This window comes from Sinohyriopsis cumingii, chromosome 9, assembly GCF_028554795.1.
Source record: "Sinohyriopsis cumingii isolate HCF-2022 chromosome 9, ASM2855479v2, whole genome shotgun sequence".
NCBI lineage: Eukaryota > Metazoa > Mollusca > Bivalvia > Unionida > Unionidae > Sinohyriopsis > Sinohyriopsis cumingii.
Window position 1 is genome coordinate 18,655,571 of NC_142969.1, and position 18,440 is coordinate 18,674,010.

Below are 18,440 nucleotides of genomic sequence, written 5' to 3' on the forward strand. Positions count from 1 at the left end.
ACTAGGATGTGTATTTACTAGGATATGTATTTACTAGGATATATATTTACTAGGATGTGTATTTACTAGGATATGTATTTACTAGGATATGTATTTAAAAAGGATGTGTATTTACTAGGATATGTATTTACAAAGATTTGTATTTTCTGGATATGTATTTACTAGGATGTGTATTTACTAGGATATATATTTACTTGGATGTGTATTTACCAGGATATATATTTACTAGGATGTGTATTTACTAGGATATGTATTTACTAGGATATGTATTTAAAAAGGATGTGTATTTACTAGGATATGTATTTACAAAGATTTGTATTTTCTGGATATGTATTTACTAGGATGTGTATTTACTAGGATATATATTTACTTGGATGTGTATTTACTGGGATGTGTATTTTACTAGGACACTGTTTTTTGTTTTTACTCAAGATATCCCAATATATTTAACCAACAATAATTAACCCGTTTTTGTACCTATTGGCTACTTTACCATGTTTTATTTGATGATGTGGATGGGACAGAGAAGAAAAGGATTGAATATATTCAATACGTAGTTTTCCGTCCGTATTAATTTGTGAAAATTATACGCTTATAAAATATATTTCATTTTATCACCATATTGGTATGGATGTCATACAATGCAGATCGGGCGTTCTTAATATTTAATAAAGTATATTCTGTAACGCACGAGAGAGAGAGAGAGAGAGAGAGAGAGAGAGAGAGAGAGATATGTCATAAGAGTATTCTAGTCCCGATTTTATTTTCAAAGAATAGACTATTACCTAGCTGTTACACACTAGTATAGCGGCTACCTGTTCTTCTCTCTATCAGTCGTTTCACGTATGGAGTTTGCAGGTGTTATCTGTTTTCCTCACACTCGCAGACACGTCAATGTGCGCTTTTTAATTCATTTCCTACATAGCCATTAAAACCGTATACGGCAGATCTTGTTTGTAATATATCCCATGTTGCAGTTAAGCTGTTAAGTAATTGTGACGTTTTCGCGGGCTTTGGGGAATCAATCTACATGCACTTCCGGGGGGTTAAAAGAACTTGTTGATTACGTCACAGTTGCCCGTCACCGCCATCTTTGAACTTGGGAAACAGTGAGTAGAAGGAATTTTAATGTGAGAGTAAAATTTCGAGGGATTTACATTGAGGTAAAACCCCAAACTCCATAACAAAAGGTAAGAGACCAAAATTTGAATGCTACCCAACCCGATCTCTTCGAGGTTGTTTTTTTTTAGCATAATCAACTGCGCCCACAAATCGCGCGGCGGTGCAAGGTGCGCGAACTGAAGGTATGTCCCAGGTCAGAAATAAGTTAAGAGCTGAAAGCCTAAATTGGGTTAGGAGGTTACGAGTGTATTTTCTGCTGATGTAAGGCAGGCTTTTTGTCTGATTTCCTGCGTGTTGTCAGTGTTTCTTTCAAGCATTTTACTTGATGTCACTAGTCAGATACTTGTATACAATTGACAGGGAATACTTACAAAGTCACATGTATTTATTTACATTGTGGAATTGACAAGTTTGGAAAGTAAACAGAGGTCTGTATTGTGCATTGGATATCAACTCATTCAGATGTTTATGTTATATTTAAAACTTCAGTTTTTTCTTTTCATTATTTGTTCCGTATTGTTTATTAATACACATAATCATTTTGCCAGAAAACGGAAATGACTTCTTTGACCAGGCTTGGGGTCATTTTCTTTTTTGACCAGGCATGGGGTCTTTTTCTTTCAAACGTACTTTATTAATTTACAGTAATTTTTATAAATTTGACATTTTATATTTTTGTGTATGAAGTATTTTCGACCAAAATTTATATGAAATTATATATTATTTTACTTTTAAAACACCACTTTTATAAGCACCATCTGTCAGTGTAGCCATGATTGTGTTGACTTGCTTTTAAAGGTTAATATATACAGTCATGGGATTTAGGAGTGGAAAAGTAATATATATATATATATATATATATATATATATATATATATATATATATATATTTTGGAGGAAATATTTTCAGTCAAACAAATGAACATTCCTTGACCTTGCTTGTCACGTAAATTGTAATAACATCGTGTTGTTATTATAATTATTGTTGTTGCTATTATAATTATTATTATTATTTCTTAAGAAACAATCTACATGCCGCATTAAATCAATGAAGCTAGCTGTAAAACTGAAGTCATAAAATTTTGGTAAAACATGCAAACAATCCCAAACTTTAAGTATATGCTTGTTTATTGTTTAGTTTGGAAGGAATTTTAAGTTGGTAAAAGTTTAAGTCTGTATTAATGAACATGTAAATGTGTTTCAGATCAGCAAGTAATTATGATTACACGATATTGCTTACTGCAGTTGATAATATCATGCTACTTATAGCCAGAAAATTGTTAATTGCTTAAAAATTGCATAGGATTACAATTAGTGATATTAACTCTACATATCAAACTGTACCACCTATGTAACCTCATTGAACCTTTAGCGCATGAGATTTCATGGAAAGTGCATTAAACCTTTGTTGCTGTGAGATTCCATTTGTTGGTAGGATGGTCATTTTATATAGAAACTTGATGTTGGTTATTTAGTGCAATAAAATGTGATTTAAGTACCTTGTCCACTCTAGCTGGTCCACACTGGTCCACCCTTTTGTTCTGGAGTCTGGCATGCTCACCACTGGGCCAAGGCAGCTCCAGATACAAGCCTGGAACTTGTCAAGCAGACTGTATTACACAATCATTTGTTTTTAAGAAGAAATAGATTTTTAAAATCAAATTGGTTTGGGTTTTTTTTCTTCTCATATTTTTAGTCTAGTGTTAAGAAAGATGATTGACAGTTTTCTGGTATGCTTATATTTAGTTCATATATTTTATTTATGAAATTGACGTATGATGGCTGAGATGACAGCTCTAAAGCGGTATTTCTTAAATATTTAAGACAACGTTATTAGCGGTATAAAAGTGAACCAATTCACTTTAAAAGCCAAAATTTTTAGAACATTACAAAACAGATTGGGAATTAATCAAGCAGTGAATTTATCTCTCTCTATCCACAATCTGCTTCAGGATTATGAATGCATAGCATCTTAGATTTTAAAATAAAATATTTTCATGACGATTAAAATTAAAATCATCTCACAATGTTTGTTCAATGCTGCACACTAAATCAGAAGTATAATTTTTCTATTTGTATGGCTCCTAGTTTCCTTTCTTGTATTGTTAAAAGAGCTGGCATACTAAAACAGAGTAGTAGCTTTAATCTTGACTGTGATGCTCAAATGTTTGTTCTATCAACCATCAACTTTTGATCAGTCATTGCCGAAATGAGATCAGCTCCTAACCAGATCCCCAAAAGACTAGGGAAGGTAACCACCCATTGATTTATACCTTCTATCAGGTTTAGCATATTGCATTATGTTTTCGTCTCTCCGTCAGATTCCAATTTTTGGAACAACGTTTGTTCTATGCTGCACACTAAATCAGAAGTATAATTTTTCTATTTGTATGGCTCCTAGTTTCCTTTCTTGTATTGTTAAAAGAGCTGGCATACTAAAACAGAGTAGTAACTTTAATCTTGACTGTGATGCTCAAATGTTTGTTCTATCAACCATCAACTTTTGATCAGTCATTGCCGAAATGAGATCAGCTCCTAACCAGATCCCCAAAAGACTAGGGAATGTAACCACCCATTGATTTATACCTTCCATAAGGTTTAGCATATTGCATTATGTTTTCGTCTCTCCGTCAGATTCCAATTTCATTTCCACAATAACTCAAGTTGTCCATCATCTACAGTTTGCAGACGTGGATGGTTGTATTTGGGGCAAGGAAGAACCATATTGATTTTGGATTGAAAAACTCAAAGGTAAAGGGTAACTGTCTGAAAGAAGATTTGGTTTTGTTTTGTGGAGTTTAATGCTGTTCAGTGTTTCCCTTCACCCTCATTTGCGCAGCAGAGACCCCCAAATTTTTAATGTTACCCCCCCCCCCTTTTGATACAAAAATTTGTTTGTTTTTTACTCAGTCTGACACCCAGTTTGACACCAAGGAGAATTTTGTACTCTGTCCTGCACCTCTAGAGGATACATTGCTGTTTTTAGCAGATGATAGGCTACACATTATGGTCAGTATGTTTGGTGGTGGTGGACGAAGAACCCAGACAAACCCAGGAAAAGAACCAGCAGCCCATGGAAAGCCACTAATACGTCTCTTCACTTAGCAATGCCTGATCTGAGACCCATGCCTTAGACCATTTCGCTGTCCCTGAATGAAGAAGAAAGGTTTTTCCACAAAATAACTCAGATTGTCCACCATATACATTTACCAAACTTTTGGTTAGCTTGCAACATGAGTAAGGATGGATACTATCATTGTGGGCCCAAAGGTCAAGGTTTCTGCTAGCAAATAGAGTTCTTTAATTGCTACAGTTGCCAAACTTTGTGGATAGCTTGCATATAGGGTAAGGAAGAAGCATGTTGATTTTGGAATAAACAGGACAAACAAGGTTCTCCCTGATGCCTAAATCTACATTAAAAGTACACCTTTTTGGATGCATGAAAATTCCAGTGAGAGATTCCTCTCTAGCAAGCAAAATTATGTTTTATTCGATCTGTTTCTACAATGTGTGTATCAGTCATGTAGTTTGTAAGCTATGATTGAATTTAATCAGATTATGGGAAGCTGCATAGGTTAGATCTTAGCCGACATTGATATTAAGACAACTTTTAATCAATTATTGGTGTCTAAAAATTTTGATCGAAAGGCGAATTTCACGTTTGCATGCTTTCACAACTTTCTTTCATTGACAAGGTATAGTGAATTGCCTTCTACAACAGAGCTGGAAAATTAAAAGATGTTTTTGTCAGTTTTCCCAGGAAAAGATTTTAAAAAATTCTGATAGCTTTCCTCAGGGTCTATAAACATTTTTGAATAGGTTGCGTGCAGTACAATTGTGCATTCTTAGCAAAATTATTAACTTGTTGTGGCCAGTAACTTATAAACGATTGCTGTATAAGTTTCAGTTTCTGTTTTATGGTTATAGAGAAAATGATAATGTCTTCTTGGCCCTATTAATAATACTTTGAAATTACATCTTAATGAGAGGCCATGTTTGATTGTGTTGTGAACAGTTTTAGAGACTGACAGACGGCTCTCCATTTTATCCTGAGACTGTTTATTCTCTTGTGTGCACAGGAAGACAGGCAGGAATTTCAATGGCTTTATTTATGAATAACTGGAGTGTTATGGGGTTACAGCCTGTCAAATAGATTTCCAAAGAGAAACTTAATCTGTCATGACCTTTTTCCCATGCGACAAGCTATTAGCTTGGTAGGAAATGTTTTACCATGCATCTTACAGTAAGTATTTTGAATGAACAAAAGATTATTATAGATTCAACCTGATCAATACAATTATCATGCCTAAGCTTAGAGTGTAAATAATTTTCATTGGATTTTCAATGCACAGAGATCTTTGATGACTGTGTGCCGCTCCTGGTGAATGGGTCGTAAATGGTCTGGAGTCCCCTATTCACCTGAATTCAGGACTTGTTTAAGATTATGGGACAGGGAGGGATTTCTTTTCACAATGACTGACAGGAGAGATATAATCAGGAATTAAGGCGGGGAAGTTTTCTGACCCACTGAATAGGTACCCCGCCTGGAACTAACGACCTCTACCTGTTAAACTACAATAAAACCCTGCATAACCCACTCAGCCACAGATCTCATTCTGCTACTTAAAAATAATCAGGTGGTGCATGCTTTTTTGGCATGTTTCAACCTTTATTTAAAGGATAAATGACTGTGTAGCAAAAGGGAAAAAAAATATATAAAACTTGGAATTGTGATCCTGTCTGTGTTTTTTTTTTAAACATATCTTTCCATATTTGTTACAGTTTTCTGAGACTAAAGAATGCTGGAAACTTGAATATTTATTCTTAGAAAAAGAACAGTTTATATACTTTGGCCAGTTCAATGCTTCTAAAATCTGTTCAGATTTTGTTTAAAATAGGAAATATTAATTAGATTGTTGTAAAGTTTCATTCTGTCCTTATTTAAAAGACTAGCCTTGCTCAACAACTATTTTTCTATTGTTATGTTTCAAGTCCGTTTGTAGTGTGCTATGGATATTTTAGGGACCAGTATGGGCTGAAAATATGCTCCCTGTCTCAGTGATATATATTTAAAAAATATTGAGGATTTAAAAAAATCATCATGGCTTTGAAATTTTGTGGCTGTCAGTATTTCTTCAGCTGATGGTAAAGATCCATCACTAACAGAACAGATCACTGGTGACCTTTGTTGTATCAAATCCTGTGATTTCTAAATCAACTGAAAGAAGGTAGGCTGTGTAAATTGACCTATCTGCTCCAGCGGTACAGGTGTGACTCAGATGGGCTGGGAGTGTAGATAGCCATGGATATAGCTAGAGTGGATTCAAGGTATGTGCCTCACGTGTCCCTAGATTTGGACTGTCCAGATCATGGAGATAAGGCTGTGCCCTCATGTTATTACAGGGTCAGAACATGATGTACATCCAGTCAGAATTGCCAGGTTTTGAGCTAGTGGAGATTTATGTGATGCATTATCCATGTGTTGATTTGTGTTGACTCTCTTACAGTATCAAAGAAATTTTGCCATGGGTTTAAACACCTGCAAACAGTTTATTGAGTGCATGATATGGAATCTACACTCCCAACATTAGGTCAGTACTGTAGGACAGTAAGGCAAAAAAGTGTCATTTTCACATAGGATATACCTCCGGATTCCAGGTGGTACTACCTGAACATTAGAAGAATTGATTTTATTGAAGAGATATATCCAGATTCCAGGTGGTACTACCTGAACAGTAAAATAATTGATTTTACAGAGGATATACAGTATCGAATTCCAGGTGGAACAGTGTGAACATTAAAAGAATTGATTTTACTGGGATACATCCAGACTCCAAGTGGTACAATCTGAACATTAAAAGGTAGGCTGTGTAATAGGTTTAAAATAGTAATTATTCAGACTAAACGGTGGCCTTGTAGAGTAGATTTGAAATAGTAATGATCCTAATTATGAAATAACAATATTTTGTTCTCTGCAAGTCACCTTGATTTTTCTTATGTCGTTAGAAAATAGATGATTGTTTTTTCCCTTAAAATTATACAAATTTGTCAAATGTTTTAAAATATTTTAAAATTTATCAGTTAAATATTTTGATTCATATGTTCTGCATGATCTGAAAATATTTTTTTTATGAGAACAGGCTTTTTGTCCCAGAAGACCAAATTAAAAATTATATACTTTGTTTCCTGTCAGCCCCGTTCACATTATACCATGTTAACCTTCATACATGTATGCCAGGGGTGCACAACATGTGGGTCACAGGCCACATTTGGTCCATCAACAAATTTTGTGTGACACCTGGCCTGTGTTTTTACTTAACATATTTTGATGCTTTTATTGTGGCCCATTTGGCTGCAGTCAGGGTCAATTCTGGCCCATATTTACATTTGAGTTGTGCACCGCAGGTGTACATCCTCCTCTGAACCCTACTGAGTAAGGGTGAAACCATATGTTTGTGCCATATATATAAAAATGCAAAATATATTATCCACATCAATACAAATGCTTAGAGAATACTGAAGTAAACTAATAATTATTTCTGGATATTAAATATTAAACAAAGTCCATGAAATAATTGATGTTCTTTATTTATTTTACAAAAATGTAAATAAAACCAGAATGAAATGCACCCTTATGGAGAAAAGTCAGAGTAAAAACAATGCTGTGATTGCTGGGACTTAAGAAGTGTTTCCATTTTCCATCATTTGTGCTTCAGAGACCCCCACATTTTTTTTATTTCACCCCCAATTTTGATACCAAAGTTTGCTTTTTTACTGTCAAACCCCCATTTTTGACACCTCTCAGCTTTGCACCTCTAGGGGTTACACTGCTTAAGTCATGTTTTTATATGGGCCAGTTACTAAAGCCATCAAAATTTCAAGTACTGTATTTACACTTGTATAATAAAAGTTTATTATTATTATTATTATGTCATTCAAATTTATTGCCTGTATTATTAAAAGATAATGTATTTATTGTAACAAGTGCTTAGCATTTAAATTCCATTTGCAGCCTGATTTTCCAAAGTATTCTTAAGTTTTGGGTATATTTTATAAAGTGCCTTCTCAAGTTTACAACCTCCTATTGTTATGTATATTTGATTTAATTTACATTTGGTATAATTTAATTGATTGTAAGTCTTAAAATCTTTTTATTTTTTAATTTCGTTTTATGTCAAAATAATGCAATTTTGCTTACTAGGAATTTGATATTTTCCAGAAATTAGTTTGACTGAACTTTGTATCTTATGCTGACCTAGTTTCTGGCCTTCATTGAGAGTCAAGCAAACAAATTCTTTTTTTTGTAAATTCATTTTTAATGTAAGAATGATAATCATGGAATTGAGGCTGCCCTGGTTTACTGCCATTAGACTTGTAGATTCCTTCAAAGCCTTTTTAGAATGTGATTGCCTGACCCTCATCCAGGAATCTGTTTTACATCTCAAGTTACTGTATAACATTTGTTTATAGAGATATTTCTCAGTTGGGCTTCTAAACACTGGGACATAAAGATGTTCGTTTTTGTTGTGACAGTTTGGAGTTATAATTTTTATTCAGATTATTTGGATTCTAAAAGATTAATTCTTTTTCCTGGAAATATTTGAGTGCTCATACAGAATTCTTGGACAAAAACATTTATTTATAAAAAAAGATCGGAAATTCAAACACCGGAATATTATTGACTGTGAAACAATAAAAAAAAACTATAGACATAACTGCACAATACTAGCTACAGTATATGTCATCGCCTGGAATTTTTGTCAGGACTCGAATTCATTAAAACATTTCATTACTAGGACTTCTATAATTTAATTTGTGGATTATTCTTGGATTATTTTTGGATTTGATTCTTAAAACAGTAAGTTATTTTTTCAATTTTTACAGTGTTTTTCCCGGAAAATAAATTATTTAATCAAATATTTCAAAGCTTGTTGTTTTCACTCTTTCTTTTTTTTCTGAATATTAGAACCGAAACACGTAACATAAGAATTAGGGGCTCATGCTCATGCAGAAATTTTTAATTTTGGCTAAAATATTCCAGAAAACTTTTTTGAAATTGAAATTCCCTTAATTTTTAAAATTGTTTGTGCAATTGGCAAGCTTTTTCTAAAATATCATCAAAAGTAGAGAATTATTTGAAATTTACACAGGAGGGGTTAGAAATAGTGAAAATGGAAGTACAGCAAAAAATACTTGGAATTAGAGACAAGACAGGTTCAGTTTCAGATCGAAAATATACAAATGGAAAGAGAGATGGAAGTAAGATTAATGCAGTTTCAGAAAGAGAGAGATGGAAGACATGCAGTTTCAGAAAGAGATGGAAGTAAGATGAATAGAATTGCAAAAAGAGTGTGGGGAGAAAGACAAATGCAGTTACAAAAAGAGCAAATGCACTTACAATCAGAGAAGGATGAAAGGGAATTTCAAATTCATTTAAAAGAATTAGAGCTGGCAAAAGGAAAATATTCCCCTACTTTTGATGTTTTAAGAAATGTCAAGTTAGTACCTCCTTTTCTGGAAGAAGAAGTAGACAGATATTTTCTTCATTTTGAAAGAATTGCTGAGAATTTTAAATGGCCAAGAGAGCAGTGGACTTTGTTATTACAATGTATACTCACTGGTAAAGCTCGGAATATTTACAATTCAGTCACTGGAACGGAGTGCTGACTAGGATGTTGTTAAAGGACTGTATCTTGATGGGTTATGAGTTAGTCCCTGAGGTGTATTGTAGAAATTCAGAAACTATAAAAAGGAAGCTGACCAGACCTATGTCAAATTTGCATGGGAAAAAGCACGACAATTTGATAGGTGGTGCTCTTCTAGAAAGGTTAATAAAGATTACAAAAGTCTCAGACAACTCATATTGGTTGAAGAGTTTAAGAACCGTGTCTGTAGTGATATTAGGATTTATCTTGACAAGCATAAGATTGAAACCTTGGAAAATGCTGTTCGTGCCACTGACAAGTATGCTTTAGCTCATAAATGTTCTTTTGTAAATAAGACTTTCGCCCAGCAGTCTTATGGCATACAAGTATTTCAGCCTAATACAAGCCCTTCTAAATTTCAAACTGGCACAACTGATAAAAATCAAGCTTAAGATAAGCTCGACTCGAGATCCTTGTCTATTCCTATGTGTACCTATAGCAAGAAGAAAGGACACATTATTTCTGATTGCTACAAATTGAAAAATAGGCATCAGAATCAAGACAGACCTATTCCAAATGCTCTTTTTTCTAAGAGGTCAAGGTCACAGTCTTGTATTGAAAGCAATACATTTGTTGGGTCTAATAAACCCCAGTCTAATTTTATTATGGAGAATTATGAACCATTCATATCAAAGGGTTCTATATCACTCGTGGGTGATTCAGCCAATCCTATCCCTATTAAAAATTTAAGGGACACAGGAGCTTCGCAGAGTCTTTTATTGTCAGGTACTTTGTCTTCTTCTAATGAGAGTGTTCTTATTCAGGTAGTAGAGTGCAGCTTTGTTAATGTTCCTGTCTTTTGTGTAAATTGGTCATCAGACTTAGTCTCAGGACCAGTGACAGTCAGCTCAGTGTCTGTTTTACCCGTTGGGGGCATTCATTTATTTCTAGGCAATGACCTAGCCGGAGACAAGGTTGTGGTTAATCCACTTGTAACTGACAAGCCTTGTTTGGGTCAGAAAGTCGATCCAATTTAAAAAGAATTCCCTGATTTTTTCCCAGCTTGTGCAGTTACCAGAACTATGGCAAAGAAAGTTCTTGAGAATGATGTTGATAAGGAAAGTATTCCTTTAGCTGACACATGTATTAATCAGGCTTTTGATGAGGTCACTATCAACTCCTTGTTCAGATCAGTCAGAACGTATTGATCACATTGACCCTCTTTTAACTACTCATTCTCTTTAATCTAATATGGGTGATAAATGGCAATTACTTGTCGTCAAACAGGCAAAATATCCCGAGATCTACTGTTCGTTTCAAAGGGCCATTAGTGAAACTGAGGCCACTGAAGTTCCTGTCTGTTACTTCATTAAAATGGAATTCTTATGAGAAAATGGAGACCTCCCGAGGTTCCTGCTGGTGATGATTGGTCAGTGAACTATCATATTGTAGTTCCAAAACCTTACAGACAGGAAATACTTAGTCTGGCCATGAAACTCCTTTGGCTGGTCATTTAGGGATTAATAAGACTTGTCACAAGATCTGGACTCATTTCTATTGGCCAGAAATGAAAAGTGATGTTGGTAAATACTGTAGATCTTGTCATACTTGTCAAATGGTAGGAAAACCCAATCAGAAGATACCTAAGGCTCATTTGCAGACTATTCCTGCCTTCGATGAAATCATTTAGTAGAATTATGGTCGATTGTGTTGGTCCCTTACCTAAGACCAAGCCAGGTAACCAATACCTGTTAACCATTATGTGTGCATCTACAAGATTCCCAGAGGCAATTCCTCTGAGGAATATTAAATCTAAAATAATAGTAAATGCTTTGATAAAGGTTTTTACTCAGTTTGACCTTTCCGAATCTGTCCAGTCAGGTCAAGTGTCAATTTTTAGGTCTGGAACTTTCCAGCCATTCGTGCTTGAATTTGGCATTCAGCAGTTCAAGTCAATAGTGAAATTATGGTTCGACAGAACTACAATGGAGAGGACTTTTGAGACTTGTAATAGAGTTCTGTCTGTCTTGCTCATTCTTCAAAACTTTCTTCAGATTAGATATTATGGCCTTTACAAAGTCCAGAAGAAAATGAATGAGTTATAATATTAGTGCTTATAGGAGTACCAGTATATTGAAAGAAGTAGCCAGGTTAAACATGCAGTTAATTTAGTTGTACCTGTCCCACTCAATGAAGATTGAAGTGAAGGAATATCATCGGATTCTACTGATATTGGAGTGACAAATCTTCGGAATTCAGAAATTATGAAAGATTTGGACCAGAAACTTTCACATTTGCAAGAGCAAGAAAAAAGTCAACGTAGAGTTATTATTTGGGTATGAGCACTTATTTCCAGATGTTCCTACAAGAATGAACAAAATTCTCCATGACATTGAAATTTTAAATTCCAAACCTGTGAAATAACACCCATACAGAATGAACCCTCTTAAACAGGAATACTTCAGAAAAGAAATTCAGTATTTTTTGGAGAATGATTTTATAGAGCCCAGTAAATGTGACTGGAGTTCACCATGCATACTTGTTCCAAACCAGATAAAACTTTCTGCACTGATTATAGGAAGGTGAATAGTGTGACAAAAACAGTTTCATTTACATTACCAAGAATTGATGACTGTATTGAAAAGATCAGAAATGCCAAGTATGTCAACAGATTTGACCTTCTGAAAGGATTTTGGCAAATTCCACTAATGGAAACGGCAAAGGAGATTTCAGCACTTGTGACTCCAGATGGACTTTATCAATATAAAAGTAATGCCATTTGGAATGAAAGGGTCGCCAGGTATTTTTCAACGTCTCATGAATATAATTACCTCTGGTCTAGACAGTTGTATGCTTACATTGATAATGTCATCATCTACAATGACACCTGGAAAGAACAGCAACAATTCAGAAATTCTCTGACAGTCTTACAGATGCAAGTTTGACAATTTATCCAAAAGTGAGTTCTGCTATGCTGGTGTAACTTTTCTACAACATATCATCGGACATGGACAAAAGTTAAACCTATAGATACTAAGGTCAAGGCTATCTCTGAATTCCCTGTGCCTGTAAATAAAAAGCAACTGATGCAATTTTTAGGTATTGCTGGATACTATTGGAAATTTTGTTCAATTTTTCTATTATTGCTGAACCCCTGACAGATTTATTGAAATAAGAAAAACAAATTGCTTTGGACTGAAAAATGTCAAGAGGCTTTTGATGAGTTAAAAGTCATGCTTAAAAGCGCACTAGTTCTTGCAACTCCAAATTTCAGCCAATCATTTAAATTGTTAATCTGTTGATATTGGGGTTGGAGCAGTTTTGATTTAAGAAGACGAAAGTGGTATTGATCATCCAGTGTTTAAATTAAATAAGCACCAAAGAAATTATTCAACAATCAAGAATATTTTGCTTTGGTATTGGCATCACAACATTTTGAAGTTTACATTAGTCCTGCTTCTCCTTAGATTATTGTGTTTAGTGACCACAGCCCCCTTACTTTCATCAGCAAGATGAAAAATAAAAATCAAAAACTATTAAGGCAGAGTTTGTTGTTACAGGAATATGATATTTACATCAACCACATCAAAGGAAAAGATAATTTAATAACAGATGCACTTTCCCATGTATAACAATGTATTATTTCATATACACTGTGCGAGTTCTTTTTAACATCATGTATAATTAATCTATGGTAAAATGAAAGCTGTATCATATAGATCTTTCTTTTTCTTCATGGGGGGGGAGTGTTATATATATTTGATTTTATTTAATTGATTGAAAGTTTTTAAATCTTTTTATTTTTTAATTTCATTTTGTCAAAAAAATTGTAATTTTGTTTACCAGGAAGTTGATATTTTCCAGAAATTAGTTTGATCTAAGAGTTAGTTGTAAACACCAAACTTTGTATCTTATGCTGACCTAGTTCTTGGCCTTGATTAAGCTTCTTTTTTTAAATTTTTTTTTAATGTGTGAATAATAATCGTGAAATTGAGGCTGTACTGGTTTACATGCCATTAGATTTGTAGATTCCTTTCAAGCCTTTCTAGAATGGAATCAGGTTACCCTCATCCGGGAATATGTTTTGCTTATTGTGAAACCTTTGTTTATAAAGATATTTCTCAGTTGGACTTCTGAACATTGGGACGTATAGATGTTTGTTTTGTTGTGACAGTTTGGAGTTAACATTTTTATTCAGTTTGGATTCTAAAAGAGTAATTCTTTTTCCAAGAAATATTTGAGTGTTTGTATAGATTTCTTGGACAAAGACATTTATTTAAATTTTAATCGGAAATTCAAACACCGGAATATTTATGACTGTGAAACAACAAAGAACTATAGACATAACAGCACGATACTAGCTACAGTGTACGTCATCGCCTTCCATTTTTAATTTTTCGTCAGGACTCAAAACTTGAATTCATTTAGAACATTTCATTACTAGGACTTTAAAATTTTATTCTTGGATTATTCTTGGATTATTTTTGGATTTGATTCTTAAAACTGTAAGTTCTTATTTTTTCAATTTTTACATTGTTTTTCCAGGGAAATAAATTGTTTTCACTCTTTCTTTTGTTACTGTTTATTAGAGCCTAAACACCTAACATAAGACTATTAAGACTGTAACTGTCTCTTTTGTTTGTTGTATGCCTAGTTTGCCTGGTCATTCAACAGTGTTTCCTTCTTTCTGATTCATTGTAACATATTACAGAATTATGCAAATACCTGTTCACATTCTTTACAGTTAAGTGGTAATCTCTGAATGATTCATTGTCTTGTCATGCGCATAAAACTGACTGGTGGTTAACCTAGTGTTTTCAGCAGCATAGTACAAGTAGGTATTGTAAAAAAACAACAACCTTGTAATGTTATGGACAGTTTTTAATGGCATCCAACAGTAATAATATGGTATTTAATAATGATTTATTACATAGAAATATATATATATATATATATATATATATATATATATATATATATATATATATATATATATATATATATTCTATTTTGCTGTGTATATATACATATACATAGTGTGGACTTGCATATAAATATATATAATGCTTGTATTAGTATGAACATAACATAGAAATATATATAATGCTTGTATTGGTGTGAACAACATAACCTTTGCATGTATGAAACAAGATGCATCATCGAATTTCCTTTTTAAAGTAACCTTTATACGGTATCAGTTTTATATCATGGTGTCTATCAAACTGAAATATTATATGAATCTGAATTGTTTCGCCCCTTCAACTTAGACTCCTCTCCTGACTGAAATTATATACATTCAGTTATCTTTTCACCCCTAAAACTGAGGCTCTCTTGGGTAGCTGCAGTAATCACCACCTAAAACTGAGGTTCTTAAGGCGAGCTGCTCTAGCTTATTTGGATGTGTATTGGACTTGTCATCCAAGGTTCACAGGTTTGATACCTGCTCAGACCATAACAGGTTTCTCACCTCAGCACATCATTCAGAAAGGCTGTTAGCATGATGTACAGCAATTTGCCTTGGTGATGAAAACTATAAACCAAGGATCCTTGGCTCCAAAAACATGTAACCCCAAATAAAATTCTGAGAGTCCACAACTAAATCACATAGACTCAGCTTCATTGTAGGAATTAATGTGTTAAAAGTTGTACTGTATGCAGGGAAACAATTTGAGATGATTTTTATTTTACATTTGTAAATAGTATAGACTTTTAATGTTGTATTGCACAGGCGTTGTTGTCATCTTCCTCCTGCTCATCTTTGTTTCAAGCAGATTTGCTAACATTGTAATTTTCTCCCAAGCAAACTTTCCTACCACAGCTTGTAGATGACAAGGTTCATCATATATTGGGCAAATTCAGAAAACTGCAAATTAGCACTTCCATTGACAAAAGAGTTTGTCTTTCCATACTACTTACATCATTCACAACCAGCAATTATATCCAAGATTGTTCCACTTATTTCATGGTCAAGCGAATTTCCAGACCTAATCGTTCCTAATTTGGTAGCAAATTTAGACGACTTAAACCTTAAAGTACACGCACAGTGATTACGGAAAATAAATGTTTCCACTATGGACATTCTTTCCTAATCTTTCCAACACAGACCAGATGTAGTGGTCATCATGGAATTTTCATGTCACAACTAGTAGTGGATAGAGATGCCAAAATTTCTTGGAAAGTTGTACTTGGTACCCATCGATCCTAACAATTTTACCTGGTTGCCCGATCAAAGTGAAATTGTATTCAATGTGAATCTGAACTGCATTGTCGTTAGTTCAGGACCCCTGTGAAATGGTCATGAACTGTTAAAGAATTATTCATGAACTGGGTTCATGAAACTTCATGAATATGCATGAACTGTCATGAATATGCATGAACTGAAAATGGTCAATTCATGAAATTTTGAATTCATGAACTGTTCATGAACCAACACTAAATAACTGTTCTTGAACAATTCATGAAATGTCATGAGCTGAATTCATGAACAGTTCTTAAAAGTTAACAAATTGGGTTATCGTCATTCATAAATATGTTCATGAACATATTCATGAACTATGATGAACATAGTTTCTCAATGATTCATGACTTCGTGAACATTTCCCATAACAAAATTTGATTATCTGACAAACTCATAATTACCTAAAGTAACATTTCATCCTGAATCATAAAATAACATTAGACGTGGAGTTTTTAAAACAGTATAAAATGCAACATATTATCTTAAAAATGGTATTTAATTTCTAATATGCAACAAAGAACATGTAAATTGACAAGCAGTATTCTTGTTTTACTCTTAGCAACACATTTTGTATGTTCTGTCATTGTCAGGGGACTGTATTTGGCATGACCGATCTTTTTCCCAGAGATTGACCCATCAGATAACTCACTTGTGAAGACGTTCAGGGCCAGTAATTTAATCAAGTTCTGCCCATTGCCGTTACTGAATGTCTCCATCTTTAACTTAAGCTGTTCCATCCAATTACTGTTTGGATCTTTAAACATGGCTGCAGCAGTCACTATTTAATGTCTCTTCCATCTTGGCCATAGGATCCTCCAGTTTTCAAATTTTCTTCCTTAACCTAAAAACTTCATCCACTAATAATTTTACTTTTCTTCTGTCTGATCTGAAAGTTAGTTAACTACAGATAACCTCTGATAAACATTGTCTTCAGCTTTTAGCACATTATTATTGTACCCCACATTATTTACTGGAATGATTATGATCCAACTCAAAATTATTTAATCTCTTAGACATACACTTACTGAGCATTTATATTATTTGGAGAATTTTGTCACTAGTTGTATTTTAACTGAAGCTGACTAGCCATAGGTATATTCACTGGAGACAGATATTTTAATCAATAAAATATGACAATATTTTTAAACCACTCTGGTGGCCTAGTGGTTAGAGCATCCACCTCGGATGCAGGAGGTCGTGGGTTCGATCCCTGGCTGAGTCATGCCAAAGACTTACAAAAATGTTACTAACTTCCTCGCTTGGCACTCAGCATTAAGAGGTTCAAGTGTTAGGACTGGTCAGCCTGGTGTCAGGATAATGTGACTGGGTGGGACATCATGCTACATGTCTGCGACATGATGCCCCAGACTGCTAGACATCACTGTAAACTGCCACACTGCAGACATCGTAGCAATATGACTGAATAATTGTTAAAGCTACATTAAAAATCCAAGTCACACATGACAATTTTTGAGAACATCATTACACTAAATAATAGGGGTGAGTATTGCCAGGAAAATATGTATTGCAATATATTGTAATATGGCATGTCTGTATTGCGATACGTATCAATACATATTGGTCATTGATAGCATTTATGACTGGAATGTTGATATTGTATATTTTGTACTGAAATAATGAGCAATTTCCTTGCATTTAATACAATATGAAGAAGAAAATGAAACCATCTTGCTTTTAATTCAACCAAAACACCCAGTAACTGTAATAATCACATCACTTGTTTAGAAAATAAAAAATATATCAACATGTGATAACTTCTACAAGCAAGAAACAAGAGTTGTAGAATTATTTTGCCTGATTAGAAAGTCTTCAAATCAAAATGATCTAACGATTCATTTCTTGTAGTACAAAACATGACAAGGAATAAACACAAGAAAAACAACACATAATCACAAATTATCACATTGATAAATATCCTACTTTGATTAGAAAAATGAATAATATAGTAAATTAATAATATCAGTGATTCCCAACCTTTCTTGGTTTGAACCTGAGAGACTAATTACTTAACACCGTTGCCATGTTTAAAAATCCTTTGTTTGATACAACACTGTACGGCTGCAAATCGTGAACGATGAAACTAGCAATGGCACGAGTGATAGCTGTGGACCTTGGTGATGAAGATTTGTATTTAGTCTGTGCACCTAGCATAACAGCAATCTTTGGTTGTCGATCTGAAACAATACGTACACTTTTAATGGAACCTTCGGCTGTTGTGTTAGAGGTTGTGTCACTCTGTTGCACAGTACTTATGGAAAGTAATGATCGATGGTGACGCCGTAAATGAGTCAAGAGGTTCGTCGTACCGCCTGCGTGCTTGATTTCAGTTTTGCACATATTACACACAGCGACAGTTTTGTCAATTGTATTAGTGCTAAACTCCCTTTTTAGTGAAAAATTACTCCAAACAGAAC

General features: G+C 34.0%; 1 protein-coding gene across 2 annotated transcripts in view; it reads left to right on the forward strand.

The window, feature by feature from the left end:
- Positions 1 to 1,078: 1,078 nt before the first annotated feature.
- The window catches only part of LOC149791334 (uncharacterized), a 101,412-nt gene continuing 84,050 nt past the window's right edge, over positions 1,079 to 18,440 (forward strand). The window contains exon 1 of one of the 2 annotated variants that reach the window (XM_089969875.1): positions 1,079 to 1,190. The gene's annotated coding sequence lies outside the window, so the exon portion shown is untranslated. Of the gene's footprint in view, positions 1,191 to 6,653; positions 6,984 to 18,440 lie in introns of those variants that run through there. The other variant, XM_089969876.1, reaches the window with a different exon arrangement.